At 39.6% G+C, this 16,756-nt stretch overlaps 1 long non-coding RNA gene across 4 annotated transcripts in view; it reads left to right on the plus strand.

Moving 5' to 3' along the window:
• Nucleotides 1-16,756, plus strand: part of LOC106015888 (uncharacterized) — a 212,607-nt gene that overhangs the window by 151,009 nt on the left and 44,842 nt on the right. The window contains exon 4 of one of the 4 annotated variants that reach the window (XR_011804123.1): nucleotides 8,973-10,187. The exons of the other annotated variants lie outside the window; for them this stretch is intronic. This is a non-coding gene — a long non-coding RNA (uncharacterized lncRNA). Of the gene's footprint in view, nucleotides 1-8,972; nucleotides 10,188-16,756 lie in introns of those variants that run through there. 4 annotated transcript variants of the gene reach the window in all.

Genomic DNA, 16,756 nt, shown 5'->3' on the forward strand with positions numbered 1-16,756 from the left:
TCCAACCTCAATCCTAAATGTTCATAGCAATTTGCTGGTGGCTTATCTTTCATTTAAGTTGCTAAATGGCTTCTTTCCTCTACTGTCATTTTTTTCCAATTTTTTTATCCATCAGTTTCAGTGGTTTTGTGCTTTAAAGATGAACAGCTACTACTTCAGCCAGCAAGCTGTATTAAATTATTTGTTCTGCACTCCTAATCAGGAGACTATTAGTCTACAAACTTAGTAGAAATGTGGAAGTGATACATATAACCTAGACTGGGAAGTTGAGGATTAATTATATTGGGTCATGCAGATAAATTTACCATATAAGAAAGTGTTTGTACTAATCTATGTGCAAGAACCTACAGCACAACTGAGTCACAGCACATTCCAAACAATGACTACAGAAGTACATGTATTATGGGATCCTCATGCTTTTTGTCTTCTTTCAGTGTTCTCTGTCAAATTATATCTAATAGTTTCTCCCCTTCCTTAAGCTGTTAGTTGGCTTCACACTTTATATTCATTATATACACAGTTTACGCTGCAGCAAAACAGCACAGGTGCATTGTAAATGAAAATCCACAGTTTAGGGAGCATGTTTTTCCATCTTAGTATGTTACCTATAATATGTTGTTGTGACTGCAGATATAAATTAAACGCTAGGGTAAGTTTAGTGTGACACGAATATGTCTTATCTTGAATTCTGCTTGGCCTTCTAGAATAGTCTGTAACACAAAATCTGTCTTGTCTCTGACAAGAAACCCTAATCAAGGAGACATGCAAATCTGGTCACTGACTTCAAGAAAACCTAGACTTCGGGTATCATTCTGTGCACAAAGGGCAGCTTCTCTGCTGGTATAAATTGAAGCTGCTCAGCTGAAGTAAAATATTTAAGACACTCATTATGTAATTGCTCACCTGTTGGGTACATGACCCTCTCAATCACTGCCTTTCTTTATCTGCTTCCCTGATTCGAACAGCGGGTGTGATCCTGCGTTCTCACAGTTGGAGTTGAGCTCTTCATGCACCTATTGCATATGGATCAGTGGATGATGCTGCAGATTTGCTTTCAGCTATGGAATTTACTAACTTGCATAGTAAAAAGAGCACTGTACTGTTGTACTGTTTGTTAAAGAAGCATGTTGCTTTTATTTTGTCACATTTTTCATGGAGACAGCATATACAGTCTAAATAAAATAACATTTGCTCTTAAGGCTTAAGACTTCTAGCTGGGCCAAACATAGAAAAGTCTAGTGTGCCCCTTAACAGTTTTCTCTGCTGGTAGATTTGAAAAGAAGTTACCAACTGATTTCTTCACAGAATTTTTGATAAGTCCCTGTAAGGTTTTAATAATCTTTTGAGGACTTCAGTCTGCCACTGGCAGAGGACTGATACGTTCCCATGAGTTACGTGCAAATCCAGTTGAAATCTATCCAAACAGGACAGCAGCTGAACATACCACATAGCAAATGACTCTTAACCTTTGGCCTGTGAGCTTGTTTTCAGGGACTATTTGTTGTTTCATTTCAGTAAAAACCATGAAAGATCTCTTTCGCTTCTCATTTTGGAACCAAACTAAATTTCCAAGCTCATGTTGTTGACAAAGTGTCTCTTAGCTTCTAACCACCCTTTGTGGCCACAGCACAAGTAGTACTCTCCTGGTCAATATATTTGTGTTCAAGAGCAACTTTGACATACAGAACTAGCTGAACCAATGCTATTTTGGTGCTTTCCAAATACCTCCCAGGTTAGGACTTAGGGAAGAGATCAGGAAGTGTGTATGACTGTTGATAGATTTAATTTGTTCATAAATGAAGACCCACATTTTCAAGTCTGCCATGGTCAAAATGTTCACACTGATCAACTAAGGCATGTGAAAATGGAGATGATGCCAAGAAACACAACAGAAGAACCCACATCTGGCATGTATTGGCTAGCCAGGCCACGGGGTATCTTTGACAATCCACGTGTAGTTTAACCTTGTGTAGTTTGGGTGGTAAGTTCTCTGCTGCAATTGCAAGATACTGTTCGAGCTATACCGAAACGTTCTTCACAGAGGCAGCTCCATTCATCCTGCTCATCTGAAGTGCTGCAGTATGAGTCAAAGAGCTACAAGGACTAATAGAAGAGGAAGCAAAGTTGGGACTGTATCCTATATCCACTTGCACGACAGGCTTCTCATGAAAGGTTTCACATTGGTTTGTTTTTGAAAGTCTCTGCTTGTGCAGAGCTCGATAAGGATGTGCTTGAGACCCCTCTGTTGCTTAGGACAAAACTCTTTCAGTGGGAACAGCAGGAACCAGAACACTATTGCTCATCTCTCCCACCAGCATTTCCAGCTTTTAAAGCAGGGGATTTAATCACTATGAATGCCCTTGGAACACTTGGAAAAAACTTCATTGGTCTTTGATGGGGGTATCTTCAGCTGCTAGGAGGATTCTTACTACAGAGTGGTTTTGTGGCCTTTTTAAGTCTAGAACCTGAAGGCTGCTATTGATGTGGTGAAGCAGCTGAAGAGACCAGTGCAGCTGAAACACTGAATCACTCCTAAATCCTCACCCTGCTTGGAAATGCTCTCTACTGTTAAGCACTTACCAAATACAATCCCTAAGCAGTATTTGCTCAAAAAGTGTTTGTTTCCAAGTGTCCTTGTTGCATTCTGCTAGTGATGCTGTAATTCAGTGACTCTGATTTTCCATGCGGCCAGCAGCTGTGCCAGCGTCAGCAGGCATCAGAGGGGCAAGCACAGACCAGGCAAGCTGTCCCAGCACCCAGGCAGGTAGTGTGAGCAAACCAGTCCCCAGCAGGGCTCGATGCAGATGTGGTGCAGGGCTGCTCCTTGCACGAGCTGCTGTTGGGGTGAAAGAACTCCAGCGGTCTCAGGTCAGCCTCAGGAGAAAGATGGGTTCCTGGCGGCCTGCAGCAGCCTCAGCTTCTCCAGTGTGCTCGTGTGATCAGGGGAGCAAGGAGTTGGGTTTACATGAGGAAGGTTAGCAGTGATATGTGTGTAATTCCCAAGTCAAGTTAAATCGGTTCCGTTACAAAAACATTTGTCCACTTCAGCACAGCTTTCCTCTCCCATATTTGGGGGAAAGTTCACAACCCTCCACATTGCCATAATCCCTGTCAGAAGTATTTCCAGGGGAGAGAAAATGTCCATGCAGATGCCTTCTGAAATTCACACTTCAGCTTTTGCTGATAAAGCATTTCCTTTAAAAAAAGTCTTCAGAAAGTTTTGTTGGCTAGCTTTTGACTTCTGCTTTTTCAAGGAGAGGTCTTACTACCTGGAAAGCACTGGCTACTTTTTTTCTGGGGCTCTCTGTATGTAACAGCAGCTCTTGCATACTGGGCTTTGATAACCCATGCACATCTCCTTTGAAAATATACACTCCGTCTCTTCCTCACCTCCTACATCACTTTCCTTTGTGATAGAGTGACACCAGGCCACTTTTTGCTCTTATCCTGCCCTTTTCTTGTTTCAAAGGATGTGGAGTTCCACACTTTTTCATTCTTTGTGTGCACATCCCATTCATTGGCCTTTGTTTTTCTGTTTGATGATTTATTGATAAATAGGACGTGTCGTGTTTCTCTATATGATTTTGATCCTCAACCAAAACACCACAAAGCTAAAGAAAAATCCAAGCCACAAGAAGTAAAGCCAATAGATCGAGGAAGACAAGAAGAGTGGAGAGTTTTCTAATAACAATTCTTTTTTAATGCTGTTGCCCCTTGCATTTTTATGAGGCTTTTCTAAACCCCATACTGCAACTTTGGCCATGAAGTAAAGTGCCAAATCATTCTGTTTCATTTACAAATGACTGGAACTTCCTTTTCTGATGGCCTAAATGTAGCCAGAAGAGTATTTACAAAAGATATGTGTATTTCTTCTTCTTCTATTTAATTAAGGAACTTGTGTCTTGTCCATCAGATCCAAATCTTAGCAAAAAATTAAAAAATTCTCTCCGCAATAAAAATGGTGAAATATCCAAGCTTTCAAATGAGACCCTCTGTGCAAGCTCTGTAATAAACACACCTTCAACACATTCTGACCTCTTCATTTTTCATTGCAAAGATTAATAATAGGTAGCTTAGCAACGATGCTGTATTGTCAGCACATGTTAGAGACTTGGCAGCATTCAAGGTCGATCTGCAATAAGCTTAGATTGAATGCCATTAGCTAGATGCCACTTTGCCTCTGGAGTTTATTGCTAAATTTTTATTCCAGGAGGGAAAGAAAATACCGTGCTGACACAGTTAATATTTGGACCACAGCGGAAAGGTCTGGATCACTTACATGACTCATGTATTGAAAAAAAGCTATTCTAAATTAGATCTTAACCATTTGAAAGCTGAATCTATTATCATTTATTATGAAGTGTAGAGGTGATTTCTGCATGGAGTAGTCAATAAACTCCATACAGTTTTGAATGCAGTGGTTACATTATTGGCTCATGAGGATTAGGGTTCAACCAGCAACTCTGAATCGGAAGATCTCATACATTTGATCATTTGTTGGCTCACTTTTATGAGAAACTGTCTCCCTTCTGGGAAAATAAGATCCACAAAATGGTGTTAGTGCCCAAAAACAGAGTTGATGAGTTGTAATCTCAAAATCCTCATTTAGCTGCTGCCTAACCCAAGTTTGCTGAAAGATCCATTGGATAAAATCTGTAAGCAGGCCTTGGGGCAAGGATGGATTTTGCTGAAAAGGAATAAATGATGAACTCCTCTTATGGAACAGTTCTTAGAAGTAGGAAGTGCTCAACACAGGGAAGAAAAATAAAATAAAACAAAAAGGAAAAGAAAAGAAATACACTGACTCACCTTCATGCCCACAGGTGAGAAACACCCTGTAAGTATGTGCTTGATCAGTAATCCTCCCTTTCAATAGCCAACTGACCAGATTTAAGCCAGTAATAAACCTATCCTCTTTTTCCCTCTCCACCCAACTTTTGTGGCTCCTTATGGCAGGAAACTAGCTGCCTCGATAAACAAAAGGTTTTTCTCTGCAAGAACTTCAGTGCACGAAGCCTTTGTTCAGACGTAGTCTAGCTGTAATACATGACTCAAGTGTGATGCAGTGATGGGAAAGCAGTCTGCAGGTGGAGATCTGGAATAATAATAATGCTTCTCTTTAAGATAACAGGTGATATCTAATTTTCTTAAGCTAAGTCAGTTTCATAGTCACTGTGTGCAATTGAGAATTTGTGGAGGGATTCGTGGGAGTCTTCACAGTTGTCATAGACATTGAACCATAGGATGGTTTGGGTTGGCAGGGACCTCAAAAACCATTTATTGCCAACCCCCTGCCATGGGCAGGGACACCTTCCCCTAGACAGGTTGCCCAAAGCCCCATGCAGCCTGGCCTTGAGCACTTCCAGGTAGGCGGCATCCACAACTGCATTGGTTGAAATTGTTGAGAAGAAAACAGAATGCAGCAATGGAGTAGTTTTACATTGTGAGAGGAACACAGGTAGCTGTGTTGTCCCTTGTAATTTCCATGTTACCAGTGTAAGGATTCATTTGAGAATGAAAAAACAAAAGAGTAAGGACAGTTAAAAAAAAAAAAAAAAATCTGATAAATAACACTTGCACTTGGTGTTCCTGCTATCACACAGTTAATAGCATGACTAAATTTTTCTTTCCCTTGCAAATATTTATACTTGGTAAAATGTCATAATGTCCTAATGCATAGTCTTCTAATAAAGTCAGCTTTCCCCACTGTTCCTATACTACTGCCATCTTCTAATTTATTTCTCATTAGGCTATGGCATTGCTGGGTAGGAGTAAAACATTCAGAAGTAAATCAACAGGCCTGAGAATAATTTTTTTAAAAAGAATAATTATTAAAAAGATACAGAAAAGTAATTATTGAATCATGGTTATGCTTTTTTTCTTCATATTCTAGTCCAGAATTAAAAAAAAAAAAAAAAAAAAAAAAGAACTTTCCCTTCTTATGGTTGTTGTGACTGTTGCTTTTTTGTTTTACATTTTATTAATTTGTACCCTGGGTAGTCTGTCCCAAATGCATTTATCTTGAATGGTTATCTGAAACCATTATCACCAGAGGAAATCAAATCAAAGTTTATTCTAGCTACTCATGTTATATTTCATATTGTATATTCCCTGTGGGCTAGATAATGAGTTTTGAAGTCTCTTTCTTGAAAAGAAATAGCTCGCGCTGGTCGGCAGTCTATCTAGCATTCCTGTTTTGGAATCAGACATATAGTAGCAGTTCTTCACTCTTTATGTGGCATTCAGTATATTACATACAGGGGAAGAAATTCAAATCAGTCAGCATGCAAACTACTGCCTCCCTTGTTTAGTCTTCTTATAAAGCAGCCCCTTTTCAAGAGTGCAGTATAAAGTGGGACCTGGCTCTGGTCCCATTTATTGATGCTTTCAGGCATGATCCTCAATCAAATTTCAAAAGACCCATAGAATGGAGTATAGTCTGAACTTAATTCTTCAGTTCCATCCTAGGGGAGTCGCTGCTGTTGACTTTGTGCAGATTGTTCTTGTGTCGGCACACAAAAGCTCGCCAGAGGACCTGTGCTGTGCGAGGAGTTTGAGAAGGCAAAGCCTCCAGTGATCAGCAGGCACTGAGGAATGCTTCCCAACCTGACTCCGGGCTAATCAACAGACCGTAATTGCCTGTATTATGTTCAATGAGTAAACATAGAAGCGTAGGAGAGACTATTAGCTAGACGACTTTTAAAATCAATGCAATCGCCATCCAGACCAATGTACACATAAGAAAAGTTGAAAAGCTTTTGAATTTGCAGAAAGTACTGCATTTCAGTCTTTAATTGCCCCGTTGAACACCACTGTTTGTCTTACAGAGATAATGAAACCAATGCCCCAAAGCAGCACAACACTATTGCAACAAAAGTGGCATTTCAGGGTGCTATCAGATCATCAGTGCAGTGATGATCTGATATCCCCCCCTTCATCCTTATCATCTTACTAACACACATTTCTAGAAGTCTCAGGAAATCATTGAGGAGAGGCTGAGCCTCACCCCTTAGGTCATTAGTTCTACTCTCATGAAGACTGGCAGTGCTAAAAACAAATTGCTCCTTCTCAGAAGACATAGTGACCCTTCACATACGGGTGATGTCGGTAACTTCTGCCCTGTCTCTGACAGATAGGAAGGGCCTTGCCCACAGAAACCAGTAGGCCAGGTCACTTGTTTATTATCTAATGCAACAAAATAGTGAAAAGCATGAACTGTTACTTTGGTACAAACTAAGTAAAAAGTTGAATGGTATAAGTAATAATAATATAACAAGTGCAGTGTGCTATTGAATCGCTGATGGTGACGGAACTGTAGCAGTAAATAGGCAGTTAACTTCGTAACCACACAAACCATTCTGCTTTATTTGTGTATTGCTTTTCCCAGTGTGTTGTGGTAGCAATAGCAAGTTAATAGTGATGTATATTATGAAAATAACCCACTACAAAATGAACATCTGCTTTCGATTAAACAGGTGTATGGGAAATTCAGCACATTCATAAGCATAATTAAAGATTGTTATTACTAGGAAGTAGAGAGATACTTCAGTAATTAAATATAGCTGAAAATTATTTCACTTTTTCTTTATAAAGATATTATCTTGCTTGTTTTAAAAGAGTATCCATGGTTTATTGAACTCAAAAGCTACATAAAGCCTCATTTTGCGAGCTACTTAGCATAAATTGTTGACCTCCTAAGTCAAACTGATCATTTTAAGGAGTATATTTATAATGTAATCAAAATTTGGGAGTAAAAATATATTACCTTTAAAATTCACCTTATTGTTCTGATATTGTTGACTAATAACCTACGGTCATCTGCAATGTCAGGGCCAACCAGGCTTTACTACCAGAGGCTATCTGCCTTCTGGAATACTGGACCAAAAAAAGTGCCACAAGTTCAGCATCCACAAGTGGAGACACCTGAAACTAGTATTCATATTAGCAAATGCTGACCTTTTACTCTTGTATCTCCCTGAAGGCATTTGACTGAAGAATTCCTGTGTGAGACAGATATTGCCTAGGGATTATGGAACAAAATGTCAGAAGTGCCAGGAAAATTTATTGGTAGTGAATCGGGTTTTGATGAGCCACCTATAGACAGCCAAGGAGTCAGCACTCCCCAGAAGAGCAAACTTGCAGGGTTTGTGACATGAGTTGTAAGCTAATGCAGTAACAACTGATGCAGATAGTTAAAGCCAGACCAGGATAAGAGCAAATAAGTAGTGTTACAGGCAATTATTTTATAAGCAGAATGAAAATGAAGTTACTTTCCTTTTAGTAAAAAAATTCCAAATATCATACAAACTGGCAGAAATGTACTTCAGAGCAGTTTTGCTCCAGCCCAACAACTGTTAGGGGCTTCCTTGCTAAGTATTGGATGATAGACATGGGTGAGAAACACTGAAGCTCTCTGACATGTAACTGTTGTGTGAGGTCAGGTCATTGGTCTCTTTGGCATTCTTTACAGTGTTCCCTCCTTCATTCCTTTGGATAATCTGCCTTTTTAAAATAACGCAATAAAAACTGTTTTTGTCTGCTCAGTCATGAAAGAAAAAGCTCTGTGGAGGTCTCATATCCAGTCTGGAAAGCCAGATAAATAAGAAACTGAAGCAAGAAGTCAGTATGTGTTATTACTTCATAAAATCATGGTAGCTTTCCTTGACTTGCCTATGCCTGGTATGATCAGGAGAAGAGAGAAGGAAAAAATAAAATAAAAAATAATAAAAAAAAGGAATTCTTGCTATGGTGTCATTTCATTGTAGTTTTTCTCCTCTGTTGTTAATAGTTTAATTGATCCCCTGCTTTACTGCAGTTACTTGGAAATTCACTTGTACAGCTGAGTTTGGTTTTCATTCCTCTGTGGTTTATGTCCAGTCATCATCTTCGGCTACATAAATTGTCTAACTTTAAAACTGCTGATATAGACCTGTCATGGTCTTTTTCTTAGCTTTATAAATGATGTTTTCTAGGTGAAGGACATTGTGTTCATGGACACTGTCTATGGCTGCTCCACTTCAGACTGTTGTCTGAGAGATGTGAGAAGTCAAAGTGAACTTCACACTGCTGAACATCAGCAGGGAGGAAGAGAACAGCAATATCTGAGAAACCTTACGGTATGAGCAGAAAGTAAGCTTAGATCTTTCTCCCAAACCTGTACCCAGCTCTCTGCCTGTATCTGACCGAAGAATGAGGAGAGAAAACACTGTCATTAATTTTCATACTAAATGAGCCTTAATAGCTTCTCTACTTGTGCAGTAGGTCAGCTGCATGGTTCGTCGGCTGGGCTGTCGAGGCACTGCACGGAGCACTGAGCCACCTGGCAGCTTTAGAGCAGTGAAAATAGAGCACTCAGCTCTGCCTTTCCCTTGGCATTAATGCAAGGAGATTACACTCGTGTAATGAATTTCTAAAGTTTCTACCTTCATCTAGTGGTTCTCCCTTGTTTTCCCTGTTGTCTGTGACAAGCTCATGTAGAATCCATGTTTGTTTCCAGACTTAACTATTTATCTTCCAGTGTGTATTTTCATTTTCTTTCCCACTTACACAGCAGACCAAATGTTGAACCATTGAGTTCAAGTAGAGGTAAAAATGAAGAGTGAGTGGTTGAAATACTGTCCTTGTTCACTCCGTGTAAATCTGAGGTAATTACTTGAACAGGCTGAAAATGCAGTTTTCATCCCATGGGCATGTCCTTTTAATTTAGAAACCATACCAAATTTAAGAGAGTTGAAGGAAGCCGAGTTTAATGAGACATTTTGATTTCAGAAAGTCTCAAATATTGTTTCATTTCAGTTATTTCAGTGTTTTCATTGGATAATATAGCACTGCTGAGACAATGGAAATGAAATTCTTTGTTAACTTCCTATACCAAAGATCAAGGAATCTAATCTATTACCACGTGCTTTGATTTTTGTAGATCAGCATTATTCAGTGGAACAATGATCTATAGGAAAGCTTTCCACCAATCCTGATGTTTACCTTGAATAAATAGGTTAGATCATGTTTTCAGACAAACCTACTGCCAAAGCAACCTGACTTACTGTGCATACCCTAGAGTCTCTCACAAGCACCAGTGCCAGCGAAATCTAGTCCAGTAAGTCCATTAACATTTTTTTCTGTATCCCTTCACCACTATGACAGTTACTGTCAATGGAAGAGCAAATTATTAGGTTTATTCAATTTACAATTACCTTTTCTTTTAAGTAATTAATTGGCATTTGCAATAGCCAAATTTAGCTAGTTTATTAAAAAGCCTGAAATAACTCCAGGTATATAAAGCCTGTTGTTCTGGCTTCATTGCGTGAAGGCTTTGACTGAAGTCTGCTTCAAACTACTGTCAAGTACTCACAGATCTGTGTTCTCTGTCATTTCCCCACAGAGAGCACAGACTATTTGGGTATGTGTTTATTGTCAGAAGTTACTGGTGAATGAGATTCAAGTTGGAAAATGATCAACATTCATTTTCAATATCTTGAAAAAGAGCTAATAAGCAAGTTGTAAGTACATGAGATAGTATACGCGGAATTGATTTTTTTTCCCCATTGATTTATAGCCAATTTACAAGGTGCTTTTAAGTAGAATAGTTAGAAGAAAATAAGGGCTTCGAAGTCATTTGGAAGCATCTCTTTGATAGGTGTAGTATTTGTAGTATTCAGTGGTAAACCTGCATATTTTTTCAGTATTCCAAGGTGAAGTGTCTGGAAACGTTCATATATTGCATGTGAAAGATCTCGTACTTGATTCTGAGTTCAGTGGAACTAAATCAGACACTTTTACATATGGGTTTTTGCAGGGCTTTTATTTATTTCTTCCTACCATCACCATAAGTGACCTAAATCTGAGACAAAGAGAGATAGCAGTTTCAATTTCTATTTTTATTTTCACAGCAGTATGAGCGTTCATCGTACTTCATAATATGACAAAATGATTAAATTCTGCTCTGACTTGCACAGCTTTTAATTTGGAGCAACTTCAAGGGAGTTAGTCCAGACTTAAATATGTAAGTGGAAGTGGGAAAATTTGACTCAGTATGTGTTTGATTCTGATTTCAGCTGTGATTGTCGACACTGTAGCTCATATTTGATTCAGAACCTTGTGTTAAGTGAGCTGTGCAGTAATGTGCTTTTTAGCTGGAAATTATTGCAGGACCATTTAAAGAAAAACTTAATCAGGTGCCATACAAACTTCTGATTAAGGTTTTTAAATAACAAACTTGAAGTTAAAACCAGCAAGGCATAAGAAATTCCCAGAGCAGTGAATACAAAATCATTAATCTGAACCACTTTTAATTTCTACTCAGAATTTGTTAGTGGAGTGGTAAATTAAATTGTGGTCCTGGTTTTAGAAAATATCTGCTGTGAACGTACACTCATCTTTGCTAATCAGAAGCAACAGTACTCATAGAAACAATTTGTCATTTCATCTTCAAATACACAATAAAAAAATCTCATGGAAAAGATTTTCTTTCTTATGTAGAGCAATCACTTCAGCGTAAGACCAGCGAGAACATCAGCAGGAAAATCCTAGTGCCTGGCAAATGACACAGTAATGAAAGACAACGTGGGGGGACCAGGACTGAGCAGTGTCCTTTGGTATCAATAATTACATGTGGCTCCTGTTTGCAGTGGTATAAAGCAGAGATAACAAACAGTGGGATGATGCTGATGAAAAATCAGAACCAACAAGCTCAGAGTTAGACCTATGAATTCTCTTCTATTTCTTTCTGTTCACTGTCTGGGTTTGCTTCTGTTCCCAATCCACTCTGCGGAAGCTGCCATGCCCATGTGCTGCTTTCACATCTGAGAGAACCAAAGCAGTGCTTTGTATTCCGGGCAGTGTCTCCTGTGTCTTCAGTGTACGCAGTAGTTGGGCATAACTCAGCTGCAATTTTATCTCTACTAAGGAAGAAAGCTTCTGATGTGTCAGTCATGTTGATGGGCTTAGTTGTTTTGCTGAGGCTACCTGCGTATGCGTCTTGGCCATCAGCAGGAGGGCTTGCAGGAGGCTCCTAGGAACCCATGTTGTCCTGGGAGGGAGGTAAGATAAGACAGCATTAGGGTGGTAAAGCTATTTCTTCAGGAAGAGAAAAGCCTTGCCTAAGGCATCATCTCAAAGAGATTTAGGTTTCTGTGACGCTTGTTAGTTCTCTAAAGAGGTTAAGTGTTAATGGTCTTTTGTGTTATAAATAAACATGGGAACTTGGATGAAAAGCCTGTAAATAACCACTTTAACTGCCTCTGTGCTGCGCTCTGGAAAAACTTTCCTACTCGCCTTCCACTGCTGTCCCATGCATGTTTCCTCAGTCTGAATTCTCTAGCATGCAGGTTTGACTCTCTTCTGCTAAGTCACTGGGTTTTGAAGAGTGCTATTGTAATTTTCAGAATATGGGGGTATGCTCAGAACAGAATGGGCCCCACCAAGCCAAATACAATGTTACTGCCAGCAGAGATCATATCCTCACCACTCATCTTTTGACTGTGTAGAGACAGCAAGCACAAGGATGTAGCCAGAATCAGTACAGATGGTCTCTCTTGTTCTGTTGGTATCTTTCCAGGTCTGTTATTAAGTGTTGATACAGCAATTAAGATATGCCTTCATATCCAAACTTCATGTTTTTTTCAAACTTTGTTGAAGTCTTGAAATGCGAAAAGAAATGGCACTGCTCAGGAAGATGGGAACTCCTCTTAGTCATCTAATAAAAACAACCATAGATTGTAAAATGAAAAATCAGCCTGTTGTTGGCTCCCCAGCCGCATGTGCTGTGGCACTGTGCTGAGCTCAAATGCCAGATCCATTTGAGACGGCTTGCAGGAATTGGCATGAAAGGATAGTAGGCAAAAGAAGAGGTTATTCCATGAGGTCCAATCCAGATTGATGCTTAAGTACCACCAGCATCATCTTCTGAGAATCACAACCCCCCAGACACAATGCCTATCTGTAGGCGGTGGTGGTTTGGTTTGTGTTGTTTTGTTGTTGTGTTTGTTTTCCCTAAATTGAGACTAAGCAGAGGAAATGGTTAGCAAACGGCAAGTTCAGCTGGCTTTAGCAGAATGTACATTTAAAAAATGGGAAGGAAGAAGAAGGGAGACCTGATTTCCTCGCCAGGAAGACTTAGAGGTTGGACTAAGTGATCTAGAGGTTGGACTAGGTGATCTTTGAGGTCTCTTCCAACCTCAAAGAAGATCCTGTGATTCTGTGAAGAGCTAGGAGTTCACTTCAAGAAAGCCTGGTCCTAGAAGTCTTGTGCTGCATGACTTAAATCAGTGAGAATTTTGTCAGCTCTGACCTAATTGCATTTCCTGTGTTCAGTAAATGTGCATAGCCGAGTTTTAAGTATATATTTGGATCCTGCTCTCTTTAACAAAGCACTTCTGTATATATTGGAGTTCTAGTAATTTGAGGTCCCTGTGAAATGCCTCCTGCTACAATTTCTATTTAGCTAAAAGGGGGGGAGAAGGCTCAGCCCATCTCAGAAGGTTCCCAGCTCTCTTTACGGGACTGTCCCTATAGCATGAATTAGGGGATTTCTTGGACTCTCCATGCAGCAGAGCTCAAGCATGCAGCTAAGAATTAAGACTTTTATATAGGTATTGTTACAGATTCATTAATTTAAGGAAACAAGTTTTCCACAGCAAATAAACACAGGGTATGTGCAATGAATATCACGCTGCTTAAAAGAAGAGAAAAACAACAACAACAAAAACCACCATAATATGTTCTGTGTGTGATTGGAGTATCTGCAGTGCTTATTTTTCAATTAAGTGAAAGACTGCAGAAAAACAGAATATGTAAAGAGTATCTGTGCAGTCACATCCAGGATATTGGTAGAAGCAACTACAATAATTTTTGTCTCACAAGAGTATTGTGACAATTAACTCATATATACAAAAATACTTTAGTTCTGGAATGAAAGACCCCGGGCAAATATAAAGTATTTTAATGTTTTGAAGCAGTCTGGTAAATTTTCTTACATTGAATAGCACCTTGTGCTAGAATCCCATTGCTTTTGCTGGAATTACTTATTCCAGTAGATGAAATAATAATAAGGGTATTAAGGACATTATCTTCTGTTGCATATGAGGGAAATCACTGCTTGTTTTAACTGCAAATCACCTATAGCTGTGAGTGTGCTTTGTAGCGTGGCCAACACTGGTGTCATTGACAGCTGGTGGGTTCTTCCCTCCAAAGGTTAAAGATTAACACAGGTCTGTAGGCTCCCAGCAAGACAACTGGTAGTGGCGGCTTTCAGTGGCATCTTCCCGTCCTCCACTAAAATCTGTATCTAAAATGACTTGCAAGTCGAGGACAATGACTGCTGAGCTGTAAAAGAGTGTAATGCATACACATGGGGTTTCTGGAGCACACTGAGAAGCTTTTTTTTTTTTTTTTTTGAAGCTGAATAGAGACAGTCTGGAACTTTTTATCCATTCAGTGCATTCCTTACAGAGGAGAGTGATTAAATTTACTGATTAATTATTGAGCCAAAAGAGAGTCTGCGTTGAAAAGAATGGAAATAGGAAATACATACATATATACAGGGAATGAATCCTGAAAGCTTATTCAGAACTAAACTCCAAGCTCAAAACATTGTATTTAAGGATTTCACTGGATTTTCCAGTGAGCTGTAATTTACTCTTCTGAATGCGGTGAGCAGCAGGAACTGCTGATGTTAACGTTTTGTTTCCAGACGAACGAGCCATTGTGTGTAGCCTGGGCAGTGGAGCTGCTCGAGCAGCGTGCTGTGCGTATGGTGGGAGGGCACCCTGAAAATCAGAGTGAATGGGGAGGAAGATTTCAATTTGAAAAAGAAAGAAGGGGAGGGTTAGATGCAAGGTGTGACAGAGGGCAGTGGTCTGATTTTGAGGCACAAGGAAAAATGAATGCTTCAGGAGCTCAGCAAGAAGTCTTTATTGGAAGTGGTTATAGTTGTCTGTGAACGCTGGTTGTCAAGTAGTTGACAAGTGGCTATTAATCCTCAGTCATAAGTACGAATAATCCATTCCCAAGAGAAAGCAGTGAGTGTGAAACATGCAGGAGCTGAAGAATTCTCCTCTGATAAACCAGAGCAGATGCCCCAGGAGAGGGGAGGCTTGACAGGAGAGGTCACTGGACACAGCAAGGAGCTGGTGTTCTCTGGCTGGCTGTGATGCAAGGCATGCGAGGATGTACGGAGTTCAAAAAAGGTGGAGTAACTGGGAACCGAGTAAAGAAAAAAAAATCTACTTCTGGGTTGCAAGCATTTGGATATTTTGAGCCAACCAGTTCTTTTGGGTTTATTAGTACATTTCTCTCTCTTTCTCATATATTTTGGGTTTCTGCAGCTTGCTTTTCTGTGGTTAATTTCCAAGCACGTCTCAAAGAAATGATACTTTTACAAGATCTTAAGGTTGAGCTTTTGGAAGCTGCATTTTAATCTGTATCTATGTTAAAGAGGAGGGAGAAGTTTCTTGTCCTCAAGAACACATGGGGAAGCTACCAGAGCAAAAACATTGTCAAGAGCCGTTTGGATCCTAGAAAAGGAAGGCAACAATTCGATGGGCTTATGTGTCAGTGGAAGTGCAGATAGAAGAATGGTTCCTATCAAACCTCTGTGCTTAAGGACTGTGTTTCCCTAAGTTCTTAATGTAGTTGCCATGGAAGTAGATGAGGATCTTTCTGGTTAGTTAAACAGTAAGATAGTACTTGCAGTCAGTTAAAACATAACACTTTTAGGCTTTTTATGATACCAGACAATGACTTTTCACACACAAGTCAGAATTTGGCACAAGTGCACAGATCAGTGGTGCTTCTGTTGGTCTCTCAAAACTGCACACAGGAAAAAAAAAAAGTTAGGTAAATATAGTTTTGAAGCCTAAATGTAGAAATACTAACTTTGAAAGTGTGATATAAAGTAACTAATCTTCTAGAGAGTCTGTTGATACGATATGACAGTGCATAATTTTTATCTCATCAGTGAGTGATATTTTGCATATGAAATTTGCAAACACAATGTGTTTTTGTCATATAAAATACAGTTAATTTTCCTCATCGCCACAAGGGAAATTTTGAGGTAATTTTGTCAACATGCTCTGTAACGAAATGAATTTGGGGGCTCACAGGCTCAGTAGTTTTCTCCAAAGAAGAAATAATACTTCTTAGACTCGCTCTGAAGGTTGCTGGCAACTATAAAAACTATAAATATTTTAAATGGTAGCATTTTAAAAGGTTAGAAATGAGCCATGAAGAAATTGGCTGCACTTTCTCTCATTTCAGGAATGGGGAAGAACAACAGCAAAGGGAAATGAGGGGGAGTGCTTGCACACGAGCAAAACCTATAGAAAATGAACCAAATTCAGAGCAAGGTGACTGAATTTTAATAAAGAATGAGAGTAATTCTTAATCATTTTTGCAAGGCTGGATGATGCAAGACATGGGCAGCATGTAGGTATCATATCTGTCTTAAATGGCTGGTTCACTGGTGGGTAGGCTGGTTTGTGTCGTATTTACCCTGGTGGGTGTCTGGCACAGTGTCCAAGGTTGAAATCCAGCAGCTGGTTGGAAGGAGCAGCTATTGTAGTGGAAAAGCCATTCCCTAAGACATGGTCTCTTGGCCCAGGCCCAGGCTATCACTGCAGTTCTTGAATGTAGCTACCTGTCCATATATAACACTCTCATTTTTGAGTGATCTGAAAAGTACTGAAACGCCTTCTGACATGGAGGCTCTGGCATGGAATGTGAACCATAAGTAAAATTGTTTGGGCGTTGGGGTCCTCGT

Source organism: Anas platyrhynchos, chromosome 19, assembly GCF_047663525.1.
Source record: "Anas platyrhynchos isolate ZD024472 breed Pekin duck chromosome 19, IASCAAS_PekinDuck_T2T, whole genome shotgun sequence".
Classification (NCBI taxonomy): Eukaryota; Metazoa; Chordata; class Aves; order Anseriformes; family Anatidae; genus Anas; species Anas platyrhynchos.